This window comes from Pongo pygmaeus, chromosome 7 (genome assembly GCF_028885625.2).
Source record: "Pongo pygmaeus isolate AG05252 chromosome 7, NHGRI_mPonPyg2-v2.0_pri, whole genome shotgun sequence".
In the NCBI taxonomy this organism is placed as follows: domain Eukaryota; kingdom Metazoa; phylum Chordata; class Mammalia; order Primates; family Hominidae; genus Pongo; species Pongo pygmaeus.
In genome coordinates, this window is record NC_072380.2 from 11,992,773 (window position 1) to 12,011,987 (window position 19,215).

The window sequence follows — 19,215 nt, forward strand, 5'->3', positions numbered from 1 at the left end:
GCCATGGTGATGCTCTGTGCTGGGAAAGATGCAAAGATGAATAGGCTAGGAATAAAAGACAAATTTTATTTTTTAACTTGTCAGTATTTTTAATATTGAAATGTAGGACCTTGCAAGTAAAATACTATTAAGCTAATTTCCCAATTTAGAGTCTTTGAATTATTGTCTTGGATATTAAATATATTCAGTGTTTCCCACCAGTGGATCCCAAAGCCTCACCTGATACATTTGGCAATGGTCAGGCCCTCTTTTTTATACTCCAGAGGATTTCCAACAGGAAATATGTACACACCACCCCTTACCTCCCTTGCTTCTTTTCTTTCTGCCTCCTACTTTCTTTGATCTTGAAATAAGGGGAAGTATCTTCTGGGCAAGTGCTGTTTCTGTGCCAGGCTGTGCAGATCATGCTTGCCCCAGTGCCATGAGAAAGACACTCGAGTGAGCTCGGGACAGATCTCTCCAGCACTGTCCTGGCTTGACCCCACCTGACCAGTGACTCTTGTACCTTGCCCAGCTCCTTTGGCTGCTGGTGCAAAAAGAGCTAGAGAGTTTGTTTTCCAAATGGGCCCCAGATCTTACTTTCAGAGCTGTGCATGTGAAGAGTTCATGGGGAATCCCTCATCTCAGCAGACATGGGGAAGACTGTCTTCTAAACTGTAGTTCTGAAACAGGTAAACATTCAGTCCCCACTCGCTCTCAAAGCACAAAAGTGAGGAGGCTTATTTGGCATTGAAATAACTCAGCGTCATTTCTCATCTGTGTTTTTGAATCTGTTATGGCCAGTGTTTTCTAACCCCCTTCATATTACCTTGTCAGTAACTTGCTTCAGATGCAAATAATGGCAGAAAGCATAATTCTTTTTTTTTTTTGAGACAGAGTCTCACTCTGTTGCCCAAGCTGGAGTGCAGTGGCATGATCTCGGCTCACTGCAACCTCAGCCTCCCAGGTTCAAGTGCTTCTCCTGTCTCAGCCTCCTGAGTAGCTGGGACTACAGGCGCCTGCCACCACGCCTGGCTAATTTTTGTATTTTTAGTAAAGAGGGGGTTTTGCCATGTTGGCCAGGCTGGTCTTGAACTCCTGACCTCAAGTAATCCACCCGCCTTGGCCTCCCAAAGTGCCGGGATTACAGGTGTGAGCCACCATGCCTGGCTGAAAACACTGTAGCAAGTTCATGAATCAGGATTAAGGAATCTGTGGGATATATAAAATGATAGAATAAATTCTGTAATGTTCATTTGCATTGTGCAGAATAGAGACATTAGTGTGCATCTCAGTTAGGATTTAATTGCTCCTTCCCTGTGTTCTTGAAAGCGCTCGGTAAGCGCCTGTAATCCTCCATTGTATGATTCTAGCTCAGGTCTGGCTCTTTAACCAGACGATGAGCTCCTGTGGTAAGATGCCATGTCTTAATTCATCTATTTTCCCCTTGTCCTAGTACAATGTTAAGATTGCCAGATAAAATACAGGATGTCAGCTGAGTGTGGTGGCTCATGCTTATGATCCCAGCACTTTGGGAGGCCGAGGCAGGTGGATCCCCTGAGCCCAGGAGTTCGAGACCAGCCTGGGTGACATGGCGAGCCCTCTCTCAACAAGAAATAAAAAATAATTAGCAGGGGGCACATGACTGTGGTCCCAGCTTCTTGACAGGCTGAGATGGGAGACACAATTGAGCCCAGGAGATGGACACTGCAGTGAGCTGTGATAGTATCACTGCACTCCAGCATGGGGCACAGAGTGAGATCCTGTATCAAACAAAAAAACCCTAAAAAACCCAAAACCAAAAAAACAGGATAGCTAGCTAAATTTGAATTTCAGATAAACAATAAAGTGTTGATTATGGGTGAGTCTTATGCATACATCTATTGTTACATCTGAATTTCACGTAAGCAACGAATAATTTTTAGTACAAATATGTTCCGTGTGATATTATGATTTAATTAGTCATAATACATATTTTTTTCTTTCTTCCCTATTTTTGAGACAGAGTCTCCCTCTGTCACCCAGGCTGGAGTGCAGTGGCACGATCTTGGCTCACTGCAACCTCCACCTCCCAGGTTCAAGTGATTCTCATGTCTCGGCCTCCCGAGTTGCTGGGACTAGAGGCATGCACCACCACACCTGGCTAATTTTTATATTTTTAGTAGACATGGGGTTTTGCCATGTTGGCCAGGCTGGTCTTGAACTCCTGACCTCAAGTGATCCTCCCACTTCGGCCTCCCAAAATGCTGGGATTACAGGTGTGAGCCCCCGCACCCAGCCTATATTTTTATATTGTAAATTGGGCAACCCTATACAATGCCCATGACTTAGAAACGATTTTTTGCTTCTAAATCAGTGTAATGTGAACACAACTAAGATAAATCAAGGTGTTCATGGAGTTGATGGAATGCAAAATGGGAACTGGAAATAGTAATTAACCTCCTTTACCAGTGTGTTAGTGAATATGGACCGTTCAACCTACAACAACTAGATAACCTTGACAATAGAAATAGGTAGCTAAGCCAGGGGTGGTGGCTCCTAGCACTGTGGGAGGCCGAGATGGGCGGATCACTTGAGGTCAGGAGTTCAAAACTAGCCTGCCCAACATGGTGAAACCCTGTTTCTACTAAAAACACAAAATTCGCCAGGAGTGGTGGTGCACACCTGTAGTCCCAGCTATCCAGGAGGCTGAGACAGGAGAATCGCTTGAACCCAGGAGGTGGAGATTGCAGTGAGCTGAGATAGCACTATTGCACTCCAGCTTGGGCGATAGAGACTCCATCTCAAATATATATACGTAGCTAGGACCTGAACTAATGGGTGTGCCCACACTGTTGCCTTGTACTTACCAGGCACTTGCAATCGAAGTTGTGCGTTTTTTGTTTTTTTTTTTTTAAGAACGAGCAGACATCTTGTGCAGTTGTCCAGGTTAACTTACAAAAATAGTTGTCTGAGTGTATGGAACTGTAATTAGGAGTCAGATCCTGGTTCTCTTCTGCCTTCTCTGCTATTTCTCGTTGCTCCTTTTTACTCCCGAAAGGTAGAAAGGGGCAAGTCAGACAGGAGCTTGTCTCCTGTTGAGCTAGAGGGAGTAGCTTCAGAGCAAACTATGACGACATGGGGTCTTTTAAGCCTCTGTTTTTTGTTTTTGTTTTTTTTTTTTTTGTGGGGTGTGTGTGAGTGTGTGTGTGAGTCCGTGTATATGTACACAGTGCAAGTAAATAAGCCTGAGTGGATCGGAAGAGCCTCTTTTGTATAGTAGGAGACATGGAGCCTGTAGGGGCAGAGTTGGGGTCTTGAGAGCAGACACATGGGCTGAGTCAGGCAGTTGCTGCTGAGAACAGAATCAGGACCTCCTGCTTCCTTTGGGTTGTATTGGGTTTTTTAGGCCACCTTCCCAGCCACAAAGTAGGACTCTGAAATACATCTGGGTATAAATGTTCTTATGGAAATGAAATCACTTCTGACTTTAAGTATGTAGAAGTGAGGGCTCATACCCTTCTCCCAGAATGTAAATTTGACTCATTGGGGTTAACAACAATGATAGCCTAAGATAAGAAACTGTTTACCGGACTTTGTTCTTATGTCAGCCAAGCTAGAGCTTTGCATGGTGGGAAGCTTTCTGTTGGCTGTGCCCTATTAGGGAAGGCAAAAATAGAAAGCTTTTTCTCTGGACTTCAGAACAGAATCAATGCATGGTTATTAAAAGCATCAATGGCAAATGGCCATGGAAGTCAGAACCTCAGCCTTAATGAATGGCGATGGTGTCCACAGAACCCATTATTTTGCAAAGAAATAAAATAATAAAATCCTCCCATTGGTTTTAGAGTGGCTGAAACCAGCAGGCACCAGGTATAAACCCTCTTACGGGGGGGGTGTGTGTGTGTGTGTGTGTGTGTGTCTGTGTGTGTGTGTTTGAGACAGAGTCTCGCTTTGTTGCTTAACCTGGAGTGGCGTGATCTCAGTTCACTGTAGCCTCCGCCTCCCAGGTTCAAGCGATTCTCTTGCCTCAGCCTCCCAAGTAGCTGGGATTACAGGTGCATGCCACCACACCCAGCTAATTTTTGTATTTTTAGTAGAGATGAGGTTTCACCATGTTGCAGAGGCTGGTCTCGAATTCCTGACCTCAAGTGATCTGCCCGCCTTGGCTTCCCAAATGTGATTACAGGTGTGAGTCACCGCACCCGGCCATTGTGGTATGTTTTAAGTAGTCACGCTAATGACATTTATACCTTGCTTGGCACTCCTGAAACCTCAGCTCTCTGGAGGACAGAATATCTGCTAAGGGTGCGACTCCCATGGTGCTGGAGAGGGGTCTTCTTCGAATGGAAGCCGGCATTCCACCACCCACTCCCTATGTCTCCAAAACTGGGCTTGGCATCGCTGTTCCTGAGGGAGAGCTCTGTCCTTATTAGGGATCCGCCTGGTGACCTCAGATTTACACTTAAACTTCAACTATGTTGAGGGAAAACATTTTCTCTCTATCACCAAGAGAATGGAGAACACTGTGATCGCTTTTCAAGTCTCACCTGCCAGGAAATCTTTATTTTGTAGGGGGCATCAAAACTTCCTCTTTTTCCATGTACCTTAGTTTACTATTACTTTAAGTGTTTTGGTTGGTTTAACTTCCTGTATTTGTCCTATTTTAAGTACATTCTTTAGTTAAAGTGTTACTCAGTGAATGGAAAGAGAAAAACAAGGCAAGAGGAAGGGGTATAATATGAAAGAATAGAGTTTTGTTTTGCAGCAGTAGATAAGAACCGTGAACTTTCTAGTCCCTGGTGTTTTAATAGTATATGGAAACTCGATTTCGTTGTACTACATGGTAGGATGAATTTAATTAAGCTGCTAAGCAAACTTGTTGATTTAGATAACAACTCCACAGGTAGAGTTTGAAGAGGCTGTTTTGTGGTATCTAGACCTCACTTTTAAGAGTATTTCCCTGAACCTATCCATGCATTTCTGAGACGGTTGTTTGCTGACTGTTCATTTTATGTTTGTGCAAAGCCTAGTGTCCTACTGACTTTGTAGGGACTCATTGAAATGGCAGAACTGTGTGCATATTAAGTGCTGGAGGAATGCTAAATATTAATATTTGGGATCAACCACAAAATGTAGTTTCTAAGACACCCAAGACTAAATAAACTGTAGGACAAATGAAATGTGCACATTCTTTTTGGTAAAATTCAGCATCCTGAAAACCACCAAGGGTTAGGAAAAAGAGAAAACTGTATTTTTCATCTTCTGTAGTTCATCTAGCCTTGGGATTGTCTCCTAAGCTCTTGAGGCACACTGACATACGTGACCCTATGTAAGACTTTCGGGTGACAAAGTCGAGGAGATTCACTAAGGAGGAACAGAGCAGGTGTAGGTGATTAGTGCCCAGGGTGGTAAAACCACGGATGGAGCTATCGGGGTGAATATGGAACCTGCTGGCTGGAGATGGGGAAAGAGAAGAGACCGCTGAGATTACGTGAGTGTTGAAGGGTTAGATGAATTGGTGTGTAGCGGGTGCTGGCCTGGTCTTTCTGGGTGTTCTGATTTTTTTTTTTTTTTGAGACGGAGTTTCACTCCTGTTGCCCAGGCTGGAATGTAATGACGCGATCTCCACTCACAGTAACCTTTGCCTCCTGGGTTCAAGCGATTCTCCTGCTTCAGCCTCCTGATTATAGGTGTGCGCCACCATGCCAGGCTAATTTTGGGGTTTTTAGTAGAGACAGGGTTTTGCCATGTTGGCCAGGCTGGTCTCCTGACCACAGTGATCCACCCACCTTGGCCTCCCAAAGTGCTGAAATTACAGGCGTGAGCTACCGCACCCGACCCTGGGTGTTCTGATTTTATCTCTACTGATAAACTCTGTGGCTTTGGACATTTCAGAGTCTCTGGTTCTGTCTCCTAATCTTTAAAATGAGAAGCTGGATTAAATGATCTCTAAAGTCTGTTCCAGTTTAAAAATTCTATCGTTTGCTAGGAAAATATTAGCACCACAGTCTCTCTCTCTAATATGGGAAGTTTTTTCAGATTGGGTATCAGTGAGACTTACATTGCTATTAAACATTTAATAAAAAGTGGGAAATTATTACTGTGTATTGTCACAGACATGTTAAGCTATTTGCATTTTAATGAATGAAAGAGAACTTTAACTGTTAACATTTACCAAGGGGTGTAGCTGAGAGTTAATAGTTTACAAGGGGTGTAGGTGAAAGTTAATGTTTTATAAATGTTAACTAGTTTAATAGCTGTTAGTTGCCTCTGGATTTAAAGGTATACACACTGATTTTTGGTTTTGGTAGCCTCAAACCTAGTCAAGAATCATACAAAATTACCTTCATTAGAACAAGCATAGTATTAGCCATCAGTGCTATGTAAGGTAAGGTAAAGGTTTCAAACTCTCTGTGAGGCTTCATTAAATTCCTTTGCTTTCCTGAAAGTTTCTACCATCCTGAGAAAGTCTAGCGGCTTCTTCAGAGACCTGGTTGCTTTCTGTCTCAGAATATTTAAAGGAAAGTACATTTTCTCAAAATGGAATTTTCCCTGGGTCATACCAGGCAATTAGGGCTTTGAGCCATGAACCGTCTTCAGGATTTGGTTCCCTCTGAGAGAAAGGGAAAGGAGATAACTTTTGCCCTTGCTAGCAAGTGAAGCTTATCTACCCTTACCTGTTTGCAGTTTAGACAAATAGTTTATTTATACAAAAGCATAGTTTCCCTTGACCACAATGAAGCATCCACTTAGACTGCTCATTTCTTGACCAGGAGACACAAAATGCATTTTCAGCCCAGGGAAGGTTCTTTGGGGCCACAGTTGGGCTGAACAGGACCGCAGCTGTGAAGGTCTAATTTGCAACTGGTAAATATCTTTATAATAACCCCACGTTTCTTACTGACACAGAATACACACACGTGTAAGTGCACACACATTATGCACATGTGGGCTGGTGAAGGCAGAAAATCAGTGAACTGAAACCTTTCAGAATGAATTGCTGCAAGGCCGGGTGTGGTGGCTCACACCTGTAATCCCAGCGCTTCAGGAGGCTGAGGCAGGCAGGTCACTTGAGGCCAGGAGTTCAAGAGCAGCCTGAACCACATGGCAAAACCCTGTCTCTATTAAAAACACAAAAATTAGCTGGGCGTGGTGGCTCACGCCTGTAGTCCCAGCTATTCGGGAGGCTAAGGCAGGAGAATCGCTTGAACCCGGGAGGCAGAGGTTGCAGTGAGCTGAGGTCATGCCATTGCACTTCAGCCTGGGCAACAGAGCTAGACTCTCTGTCTCCAAAAAAAAAAAAAAGAGGTGAAAAGGAATTAATTGCTGCAGAGCTGTTCTTTGCATTGTGTACCTTTACCCTGCTACTGGGAGGAAGTGGTCAGTTCCATCACGTAGCAATTTAAGAGAAAAGTAAGTATAATAGTGTTTTGAATTGAGAAGTAAATCCCCCTTCCTACCTTCAGATAAAAAAAGGTAACTTGATTTAACCACTTTTTAAAAACACCAGTTTTGAGAACGGAAGCCGACTTCACACTGTTTGATTAAAGTGGTTCTGTGGCTATTAAATTCATTTGTGTTAAGTAGCCTGTGGGCCGATGGCTTGCCATGGCAGTCTGTGTTTTTCATTTGTTTGCTTTAAAAAACACATCCTAATGTAAGGACCAAAATCTTTGTCCATTCTCTGTTGAGTACTCAATTTATGGTTTAAAAATAACTACCTCTTGCGAGATCTGATTGTTTAAAAAAATTAATAACTGCCCAGCTCCGTTAGTAGTAAAAGGGCTTGTCTTTATCTCATGAAATATTTTAATTCAATTTCCAGTTAAACGATCAGGGGTTTTTGAGTTCTGCCTGAGCTGTTTGCCCTTTACGTGTGTCTCTTTATGTTATTGGTTTTCACTTTTATTCCTTTGCCTGCAGTGGAGAAGAAAATGAAATGGGATGTCATAGCTTTTTTTTTTTTTTTTCTCTTCTTCCTCTTTAGGCCTGACTGGCCCTTTTTAAAATGGAAAGTAGAGGCACTCCCTCCAAATGGGTTCAGCAGTGTGTAAATTGGACTCATAATCCCTTCTTTGAAGACTAGGAGGAGGCTATTATGATAAATGTTGGAGAAATGATTAAAGAGATGAGAACAGCAGGATGCAAGTGGCAACTGCAAACCCTGTGGTGTCAGGTGGAACACTCTGGGAGCTTGGCTGAAAGGGACAGAGAAGCAAAGGGATTAGCCAGTGCAGCTCTGAGCGGGCTGGGTGGAAAGCAGCCATCCCGGATGATTGTCCCAGCAGTTCAGTTGCAACCCAGTGTCTAGGCTGTGCTTTGTTTTTTCTCACCTTTTATCCTAGGATGGGGAAAACATCCCGTAACAGGGAAGGATGTTTGGATAGTGCTTTTAATATTACCTATGTGCATCACAGCAAGTATACTGCCTCTTTCAGTATTTACAAATCTTTTTCTTAAGCATAACTGTGGTGTGAAATTGAGGTTATTCAGCAACATGGGCTATACCAGGTATTGATTAGACTAAGCTGAGCATCCCTCAATGAATGAATTGACTTTAAACACCTGCAGTCTGAAGCAGTTGGGAATAGAAACTTTCCTATCACTGTTTATGATAAAATGGAATTTTAGTCCATACGCGTTTTCTGAAGGTCCAGAGTGTGCAGAGAATTTACTGCAAAATTGTTTTATACGTCTGTCATGAGATGTCTTCATCAGGTAGTTAGTAAATGACAATTCTAAGCATAGGGCTCTTTTTATTTCTTAGTATATAACCACCAGCTGTCTTATCAATAATGAATTTCCATTCTGTCTTTTGTCAAGGTAGATCCTGCCTGCTTCTGAGTAGATCCTGTCTGCTTCTTTGTTTCTTAAGATATTTCTGGCCGGGCATGGTGACTCACACCTGTAATCCTAACACTTTGAGAGGCCAAGGCAGGTGCATCACCTGAGGTCAGGAGTTCGAGACCAGCCTGGCCAACATGGTGAAACCCCGTCTCTACTAAAAATACAAAAATAAGCTGGGTGCGGTGGCACATGCCTCTAATCTCAGCTACTCAGGAGGCTGAGGCAGGAGAATCACTTGAACCTGGGAGGTGGAGGTTGCAGTGAGCCCACATCAAGACATTGTACTCCAGCCTGGGTGACAAGAGCAAAACTCTGTCTCAAAAGAAAAAAAAAAGATATTTCTAACTAGTGAGTATACACAAGTACCTGTGTCTCCATTCTTCCTGCCAATTAAAAAAAAAAATCATTGGTGTTAGCCTCATTTTGAGGATTCCTCTGAAAAATCTAAGACAGTTGTTTTTCTGAGTGTGTTTGGAGGAGGGATGTTGGAATTCACTCATTCATTTATTCATCCATTCAACAAATATTTATCGTGTCTGGCATATAGTAGATGCATAGTAAGTTTATTCCTTCATTCTGCAAGCATTTGTTGAATGCAGTTTATCAAAGGTCATCGTAGACACTGCAGAAAGTCATTGTTTTTATGGGTTTTACGTACTTGTGATGAGAGACAGAATGATGGGCAGGGGTGGGGCGGTGCTATTTTAGATAAGGTAGCCAAGGAAAACCTGTCTGCAAGGGATAATTCAGCAGAACCTTGAATGAAGTAAGGGAATGAGCAACCTTGTTATGTGAGGGAAGAGCATTTGAGGCAGGGAGAACAAGTGCAGAGGCCCCGAGACAGCTGTGTTCTTGGTTTGTTTGAGGCACGACAGGAAGGCTGCAAGCAGGGGGAGGAGAAAAGAGATCAGAGAGGTGCCAGCAGCAGAGGGAGATTCTGTGAGGGTTGGGAACTTTGAGCTGAGAACATTTTAAATGAACTAGTTTTAAAAGGTCCTGGAGAGTGTGTGGTGAATAGGTAAGGGTGAAGGCAGGACACTTTTGCAGTAGTTTGGGCAAGGAACACTGATACCTTAGACTTGCATAGTATCAGTGGAGCTGGTGACCAGTGGTCATTTTCTTCTCCTTCTCCTTCTTCTCCTTGTCCTCCTCCCCCTCCTCCCCCTCCTTCTCCTCCTCCTCCTCCTCCTCCTTCCCCTCCTCCTTCTCCTCCTCCTTTCCCTCCTCCTTCTTGTCCTCCTTCCCCTCCTCCTCCCCCCCACCTTTTTTTTTTGAGACAGAGTCTCGCTCTCTTGCTCAAGCTGGAGTGCAGTGGCGTGATCTCGGCTCACTGCAGCCTCCACCTCCCAGGTTCAAGTGATTCTTCTGCCTCAGCTTCCTGAGTAGCTGGGATTACAGATGCATGCCACCATGTCCGGCTAATTTTTGTATTTTTAGTAGAGACAGGGTTTCGCCATGTTGTCCAGGCTGGTCTCAACCTCCTGACCTCAAGTGATCCGCCTGCCTTGGCCTCCCAAAGTGCTGGGAATACAGGCGTTAGCCACTATGCCAGGCCCATTTTCTAGATCTGTTTGGAGGATTGAGCTGAAGGGGTTGTTGATGGATTTGTTCTGGATTTTGAGAGAAAGAGGTAAAGACAAAGGTTTTTGGCCTGCCAGCCGGAAAGATGGAGTTGCTATTTATTGAACTGGGAAAGCTAGGGAGAGGAGCAGATTTTGTGGGGAAAATTAAAATTGGGTGTGGGACCCATTTAGGTTTTTACTGTGGTTGTTATAAAAAGCTATTATTGTCTCATTCAGTCTTCTCTATGCTTTTCTATAGGGATAAGTGTGCTTTTGTTAACAAATCTCAGAGTATAACACTAAGCTTAAGATAGGGAAATAGTAAGTCAAAAAAAGGAAAATTCAGGATAAAGACTAGAAAAGACCACTGAGGAAGAAGCATTCCCAGGAGCCTGCCGTGGGCCTCCCAGCAGGAGGGTCTTGTCAAAGGCCATTCAGTGAAACCGTAAGTGTCTCATTGAGAACCTGTTTCCGGCAGCCTCACAGATACCACTCACAATCTTCTGTTCCTGGGTCTGCCTCTAGATAAGTGTGCACCCAGGCTTGGGTTTCACTACCCGATATGCTCTGTGATATGCTAATATTACTAAAAAGGAATATGATTTTCTACTGCTTCACAGATACATCCATTGTAATCTTGCCAATATTGGTATTGATGATGAAAGCACCTTTTTAAAAAAGTTTTTAAGTGTCTATAGGACTGTTTCTGACTTTTATATGAACTAACCTAGAAAACTACCGTTATTTGTTCAGCTGATTAAATCTGAAAAAGAATGGCAGTTGAAGCAGAACGTAGAAAATCCACTTGATTTTATCCTCTTTGCATATGAATGACAGAGGGCCAGTTTAAATTTCTGTTCCTAACTCTAAAGGGAAAAACACATGTGCATTCAGAATACTGAGGGTAGTTGTATCTTAATCCATTTTATAGGTCTTCTTAGTTTTCCTCTTACTCCAACAAAAATGAGTTCTTCTTCTTCTTCTTCTTCTTTTGTTGCTCTTGTTCATATCTTCATCCAAGGATTGCTTTGTCATGCCGATAGTTTTGGGCCTTCTTTTTAAAAATACAGCAGCAACCTCACCGACCAGTATTAGAACTTAAATTTGCTTATTTGGCCATCGGTTATGGCCTCTGTGCCAGACCCTGTTTTGATGTAGTAGTAGTGCCAGGTAACACCCCTTCTCTCTAGGAGTTGAAAATCAAGTTGGGGAAGAGGAATGGTCGGTAATCCAGTATGCCAATGTATAATTTAAGCTTTGAGAAGATGTAAGAGGGGTTCAGGGGGTAGAGAGTGATGGGTGGTGCATGAGAGATGGTCTGGGAAGGAGGCATCTGAAGTGGAGAGCTGACCTTGCAGGAGCCTCCCGTTTATGCCAGAGAAGGTGGACATAAGCCAGCCCTGCTCTGCAGAATTAGAGCACGCCAGTTGTGTCGTTTTTAGATCTTTTCAGATAAGAAGCTAGTGCAAGAGTCATGCTAACTTTAAACAATGACAGGTGTGCTGTGTATATGCCTAGGCGTATTTGTATTTTTGTAAACAAGACTGGCTAAGTGTGAATAGAGTCATGTATTGAAGAAGTCTGGACTATTTCCTAAAATGAGCAAATGACACATTTGAAGCCTGCATCTGGTGAGACTACCTGTAGGTCATTTTTCCCATTTTAAAGAGAAATAGTAATATTGAGACAATGATTAATTGACTTAGAATCATACAGTTTTTAGGGCTCATATGGAAGGACCTTTGGAGACAACGTTGGCTGATTTTTCCTGTTTCTTTGGATGACAAAGCTGAGCCTGAGAAACTGCCCACAGTTCCCCTGCTAGGTTAGTAGTAGAAGGGCTGACAGTACATTCTGGGCTTGCTGACTTCAGAGTTCCTTCTTCTCCATCTGTCATTCTTTTCCAGAGGATTAAAATCTGTGTCTCCATGCCTTTCAGCATGACACCCATGTAGTTAGAGTCCCAGAGAACAGTGGATTGTTAATTACTTAAATTGATCCCACAATCACTTATAAAATAAGATTCTGCTATTTTTTATATTTCGTCCTCTTTAGGCAGGTAATTCTGCTTTGGTTAATGATAAAACAGAGGTAATTAATTATTCAATTTCTACCTTTCCATTTTTGGACCTTAGCGTAAAAGTTAAGTTTAAGAGAAATGCGACTCCTTCCTTTCCAGCCTGTCAGATAGGGATGAGTTCGCTGGTGTTTATGGGAGCAGGCGCAGGGTGAAGTGTGGGGAGAAATGAGCCTCTGCCCTCTCTTCTGATGTGCTTCTTCTACACTGGACCAGCTCACCTTTCACTTTCTTCTTTTTCTCTCCCAGACAGACCCTGCTCCCTGCTTTCTCTCTCACTTTCTTTTTATTTATGTGTTTATTTATTTTTGAGACGGAGTCCCACTCTTTAGCCCAGGCTGGCGTGCAGTGGCATGATCACCACTCGCTACGGCCTTAACCTCCTGGGCTCAATCCATCCTCCTGCTTCAGCATCCTGAGTAGCTGGGACCAAAGGTGCACAACACCGTATCTGTAAGTTTCTTTATTTTTTGTAGACATGGGGTCTTGATATGTTGCCTAGGCTGGTCTCGAACTCCTGGCCTCAAGTGATTTGCCCACCTGAGCCTCCCAAAATGTTGGGATTACAGATGTGCGTCACAGCACCTGGCCCTCTTTCGCTTTCTTAGATGCTAACCAGATACTACTCTGTTGTTTTCCTGTTAATTCAAACCATGCTAATTTGTAAATGCAGATTGCCAAGGCCCAAGTGAGAAACTGGAGAGATCGATCACAGGGAGCACCATGAGCATCCGTCCTGTGTCCTGCAGCATCAGGTGGGAAGGAAGAGGAGGCAGTGTCTGGGATTTCTCTGTGATGGTGCATGGGTTACCAGGATTAGGGCATTGCTTCTCCAGCTTTAACGTGCTGTCCGATCACCTGGGCACCTTGCTCAAAATGGATGATGCTGAGTCCAGAGATTGGGGCAGGGGTTGAGGTTCTCCTTTCCTTACCAGCTCCTGGGTGATGCCGGTGCTGCTGGTGCAGACCACACTTGATAGCAAGGCTGTACGGATGAGGCTTCTAGTGCGATTTACACGTGCCTCCTGTGTCACTTCGATGTTGTGAGTTACTGTGTACCGAGGAAATGTTAGCATTCAAAATCAGACGTGGGGTCGGGCATGGTGGCTCACGCCTATTACAATCCCAGCCCTTTGGGAGGCTGAGGTGGGTGGATCTCCTGAAATCAGGAGTTCGAGATCAGCCTGGCCAACGTGGTGAAACCCTGTCTCTACTAAAAATACAAAAATTAGCTGGACTTGGTGGTGGGTGCCTGTAATCCAAGCTACTTAGGAGGCTGAGGCAGGAGAATTGCTTGAACCTGGGAGGCAGAGGTTGCAGTGAGCCAAGATTGTGCCACTGCACTCCAGCCTGGGCAACAGAGCGAAATTCCGTTTCAAAAAAAAAAAGAAAAGAAAATCAGATGTGTGAAGTTACAGTTTCTCCAGAAGAAGGTAGGGTGGGTTGTGCTGCTTCTTTCAGGACTTCCCTTGAAAACCTGCAGCAGGCAGTCCGGTTACTAAGATGATTTTAAAGGCGCAGCCTTGTTGGCACTCAGCCTCCCACATTGCTTGGCTCTCTGTTTCATTCTTTCACCATAGAGAAACACCAGCCCTGATTATTTTTAACTGCATGCCTTGCTGAGACTGAGTAGGGGTTTTTATTTCTGGAGCTAATGCAGAACATACATCTCTCTTTCTTTAAATGCAGGAAATCTCACATAGGGTTGCCAAAGTAGGATGGCATATTTCCTAAAATTCTGCAGCAACATAAGGGTGGCTTATTCTGGGATACGAACAGGAAGATCAAGTCTTTTTGGTTCAACCCAAACTCTCGTACCAGTGGGGTGTGGCACATGTGGAGTCTGGAAGGCTTCATGGAGCAGTGAAGAGTAAAACCAGGGGCTGGCTTCTTGTTCCTGTTCAGTCTCTCTGCAGCCTGGAAGGAGCTACTTAACTCCCTTTTGGCCTTACCATTGCCATTTTTGAAATAAAAGTCCTCCACTCGACTGTCTGACCGAGTGATTGTCAGCTCACAAGGCCTCTTACATTCAGCATGTTTGCTTGAGAGGAGTGAGTGAGTGTTTTGCATGTGATGGATCCATTCCCAGCAAACAACAAAAAGAAGTCTTTTTTTTTTTTTTCTTTTTTTTTTGAGATGAAGTCTTGATCTGTCGCCCAGGCTGTAGTGCAGTGGTGCATTCCCAGCTCACTCCACCTCCCGGGTTCAAGCAGTTCTCCTGCCTCAGCCTCCCGAGTAGCTGGGATTACAGGCGTGTGCCACCACGCCCAACTCATTTTTGTATTTTTAGTAGAGATGGGGTTTTACTACGTTGGCCAGGCTGGTCTTAAACTCCTGACCTCAGGTGATCCGCCCGCCTCGGCCTCCCAAAGTGCTGGGATTATAGGTGTGAGCCACCACGCCCGACCCAAAAAGAAGTCTTGAAGTACAGCCCGCCATTGGTATTTTTAGCACATTAAGAATATCTTAAAGAATATGCGAAGAAGATGTTACATAGTTAGCTTGACCTTTATTAAGGCACTTGGTAATTGCCCTACATTTTATTATTTTTTACTTATTTAAGGTTAAATGAAGACATTTAAAATATTACATGTGATGGGGCTTGTAGTTTTACATACAATGTCAAAGTTTGTGTGCCTTGTTTAAAACAAATCCAATATGAGAATATGCTTTTGTGTAAGAAGTGTATCATTTTACAAAAGGATTTATAAGATATTTAGAAGGAGGAATCCTGTAGTACTTTAAAAAGCGGTACCTTCTACACCATCTTTTTAGGAGCATATTTATCACACAAGGCAAGGCAAATCACTAAGTTAGGCATCCAGTACATAGAATTAGACTAGAAGTGTAGTGAGGTGTGAGATTTAGGGGGACAGAGATTCTAAGAACCAACGGCATCGAACTAATGGACTTGTTCCTAAAGGAATGTTGAAGAAGTGATCATCCATCTTAAAAGACTGTGCCTTCAGAAGAATTGAAGGATACTTTTGCTCTCGTGTACAGTGTGCTGTGTTTAATGGTATGTCATCACTGGGTCGGGTCCATGAATGACCAGCACCGTCACGGCTGCCAAGTCCTTGAGATTTGAACAAGATGTTCCAGATGGTAATGAACCATCTTTTTTTTTTTTGTATTGAGACAGAGTCTCGCTCTGTGGCCCAGGCTAGAGTGCAGTGGCACAATCTCAGCTCACTGCAACCTCCGTCTCCAGGGTTCAAGTGATTCTCATGCCTCAGCCTCGTGAGTAGCTGGGACCACAGGTGTGTGCCACCATACCTGGCTAATTTTGGTATTTTTAGTAGACACAGGGTTTTGCCATGTTGGCCAGGCTGGTCTCAAACTCCTGACCTCAAGTGATCTGCCTGCCTTGGCCTTCCAAAATGCTGAGATTACAGATGTGAGCCACTGCGCCCGGCCAGTAATGAACATTTTGTTGCGTTCCTGGAGTCTTCTTAATAATGAGGTAATGGCAGTCGGGTTGGAACAGTAGGTGCTTGGATATGTCTTTTGATGGATAACAATTCTTTAAAAACATTGAGTTACACTGTACAAATATATATGTGTATATATATGTATGTATATATCCATTTACTAGAATTAAGACAATGCATTCAAATACTAGTGGGTCTGTATCATTTTTTTTTCTTTTTCCTCCAATTATTGTGTTTATCTTGACTCGCTATCAAAACTCTGGAAATACTCATCTGAGACAGTCCAAATGGTAGGTTCTGGATTTTCCACTGTAATACTACATGAAATGAGATATTCTTTGTTTCTTAGAAACAGGTGGATTCAGCGAGGTGATTGTTACTCTTTGGGCTCATGTTACAAGGATATCATGATGGTGTTCCATTGATATATGTAATCAATAATATATTATGTTATTTCAGCCAGACTTAGGAATAAATAATACTGCTCTCTTTTATTGAGAGCAGCTTGGTGATTTTCAAAGTTTATTTATATGCCGTCATCAGATCTGCAGAGCAAGCTTATGAGATGAGGAAGGCATGGATTGGTGGACATAAGAAATGGAGGGTTAAGGCAAGTGGTTACTTACCCACAGTCATTAAATTCATAATTGGTAGATTTGGGACCAGAACTAGGATATCTCATTTCCAGCCCAGTGTTCTTTCTGTGATATTTGTTAAAGGGGCCGTTTGGTTAAAAGGACAGTCTGGCTCTTTAATGATGATAGCTTTCAAATATATAACACTCTACAGTTTGACAGGGTTTTACATAGATAGCACATTTTCTTCACAAAAAGACAAATAATATCTTTACATTACATTTGTTGGATGAAGATGTGGAGAAATTAGAGCCTTTGCATACTGTTGAGAAAGAAAAAAAACTTTATTTTTCTCTTTCTCAGTCAGTTTTTGCATCAAGTCTTTTATAGTCCTTTTTTTTTTTTTAATTCTCTCTTCCCCAGGTTTAATTTTCTTAAGAGGCAGAATTATAATACTAAGTAATACCCGAATAGATAGTTCCTGCAGGAAATGGGTTTATTGTTCTCATAAATTTTAGTGGTCTAGTTTGTCACTATTACTCTCATTTCTTAATAGCATTTGTTTTTCTAAGTAGTAACTTGTACTTGAATTAAAATCTTTCACATGTGTAGAGTGGAGCAAAGAGACCCTGCATATATTATAAAATGGTACATGCCTTTGCTTAGTTGTCATTGTGTTAGATCAGAGAAAGAGAAAGTCCTTTAAAATATGAAAATAACTGGTACTCAGGAGGGGAGAAGAGAAGGTTGAAGGTACATGGATTTTTTTTTTTTTTTTGAGGCAGGGTGTCGCCCTGTTGCTCAGCCTGGAGTGCAGTGGTGCAGTCTCGACTCACTGCAACCTCAGCCTCCCAGTTCAACCGATTCTCCGGCCTCAGCCTCCTGAATAGCTGGAATTACAGGCACCCGCCTCCATGCCTAGCTAATTTTTGTATTTTTAGTAGAGACAGAATTTTGCCATGTTGGCCAGGCTGGTTTCGAACTCCTGACCTCAGGTGATCCACCTGCCTTGGCCTCCCAGAGTGCTGGGATTACAGGCATGAGCCACCGTTCCCAGCTGATATATGGAATTTTATGTGAGGCTTATTAGGAGGTGTGGGATATAGGGGGAAGAAGGACAGCTTTGCTTCCTTTCATCTTTCAATATGAAAGCACAGCAGGATAGCGTAAAATTTTTTTAATGATGTATAGTTTGCATACAATAAAATGTACCATTTTAACTATACGTTTGGGTGAGTTGTGGCAGATTTAGATACCTACTACCACAATCAAAAATATAGACCCTTCCCCTCAATCCTGGGGTTCCTTCCTGCCTCTTCCCAACCAGGCCTCCCTCATGCCAGCCTCAGGCCACCACTGATGGCCTTTTTGTCACTATAGATTAGATTTGCCTTGTCTAGAGCTTCATAGAAATCCTAACGAATAGTCTTTTGTCTGACCTTTTCACTCAGTGTAATGTATTTGACACTCACTCTTGAGCTGCTGCACAGGTCAGTACTTCATCCATCTTATTGCTGAATATGCCAGTTTATTTATCCATTCACCAGCTGATAGACGTAGAGGCTGTTTCCAGTTTGGGGTGATTATAAATAAAATTGTTATGAACATGCATGTACAAGTCTTTGTGTGTTGGACATGTCATTGTTTCTCCTGAGTAAACACGTAGGAGTGGAACTGGTGGGTCACATGGTGTTAAATCATTTCACTGATTTTACTGAGCAGCCATAATACTGTTTTCCATAGCGGTTGTACCATTTTACATTCCCACCCACAGTGCACAAGAGTTCCAGTTTCTCCACATCCTAGCTAACACTTGTTATTTATTTATTTTTTTCATAGTAGCCATCCTAATGGGTGTGCAGTGGTATCTCATTGTGTTTTAAATTTGCATGTTCCTAATCCTAATGATAAGTGGTGTTGAGCATCTTCTTCTTCTTCTTCTTTTTTTCAGTTGAGATGGGGTCTCACTCTGTCACCCAGGCTGGAGTGCAGTGGCGTGATCTTGGCTCACTGCAGCCTCCGCCTCCTGGGTTCATGCAATTCTTGTGCCTCAGCCTCTCGAGTAGCTTGGGAGTATAGGTGTGCACCACCATGCCTGGCTAATTTTTGTATTTTTAGTAAAGACAGGGTTTCACCATGTTGGCCAGGCTGGTTTCGAACTCCTGATCTCAAGTGATCCGCCTGCCTTGCCTCCCAAAGTGTTGAGATTAGGCGTGAGCCACCGCGCCTGGCCGAGCATCTTCTTATGTACTTACTGGATGTTCTTCTTTGGAGAAATGTCTGTTCAACTCCTTTGCTGCATTGCTTTTTAAAATCTTTGGACTTGAAAGCCCAGCAAGGATAACTATTTTGTTGTTCTGCTCTAAGAATATATAAAGATCTTGCTCAACTCAGCAGAACATTTGTATCATCATTTCAGAACTGCAGTGGTATGAACATCTAGTTGCTAATTACATATTTAGAATAGTTCATATTTCAAAATGCTAAATAAATATTTGTGGGCACTGAGCCTAGTTATTATGTTTTGCCAAAGTCACAAGTTCCCCCACTGCACGTCCCAATCCAGTTCAGCTTGTACAAAAATGCTTAAAATCTTTTTTGCATGAAACTATGTTTTGGTCATGACATTAAGCAGACAGAATGAGACTTATATGTCTTTAAAGAGTCATTTTAAATAAACAACAAGATGACTATCACTGCGGGGGAACAAAAAGAGGAAAGAAGAAAGGTTGGTTAACTTAGAGAAAAATGGCAAAATTCAG

At 42.9% G+C, this 19,215-nt stretch overlaps 1 protein-coding gene across 2 annotated transcripts in view; it reads left to right on the forward strand.

Annotated features, from left to right (window-relative positions):
• MFHAS1 (multifunctional ROCO family signaling regulator 1) overlaps positions 1-19,215 on the forward strand; it is a 108,567-nt gene that overhangs the window by 36,109 nt on the left and 53,243 nt on the right. The gene's annotated exons all lie outside the window — the stretch shown is intronic.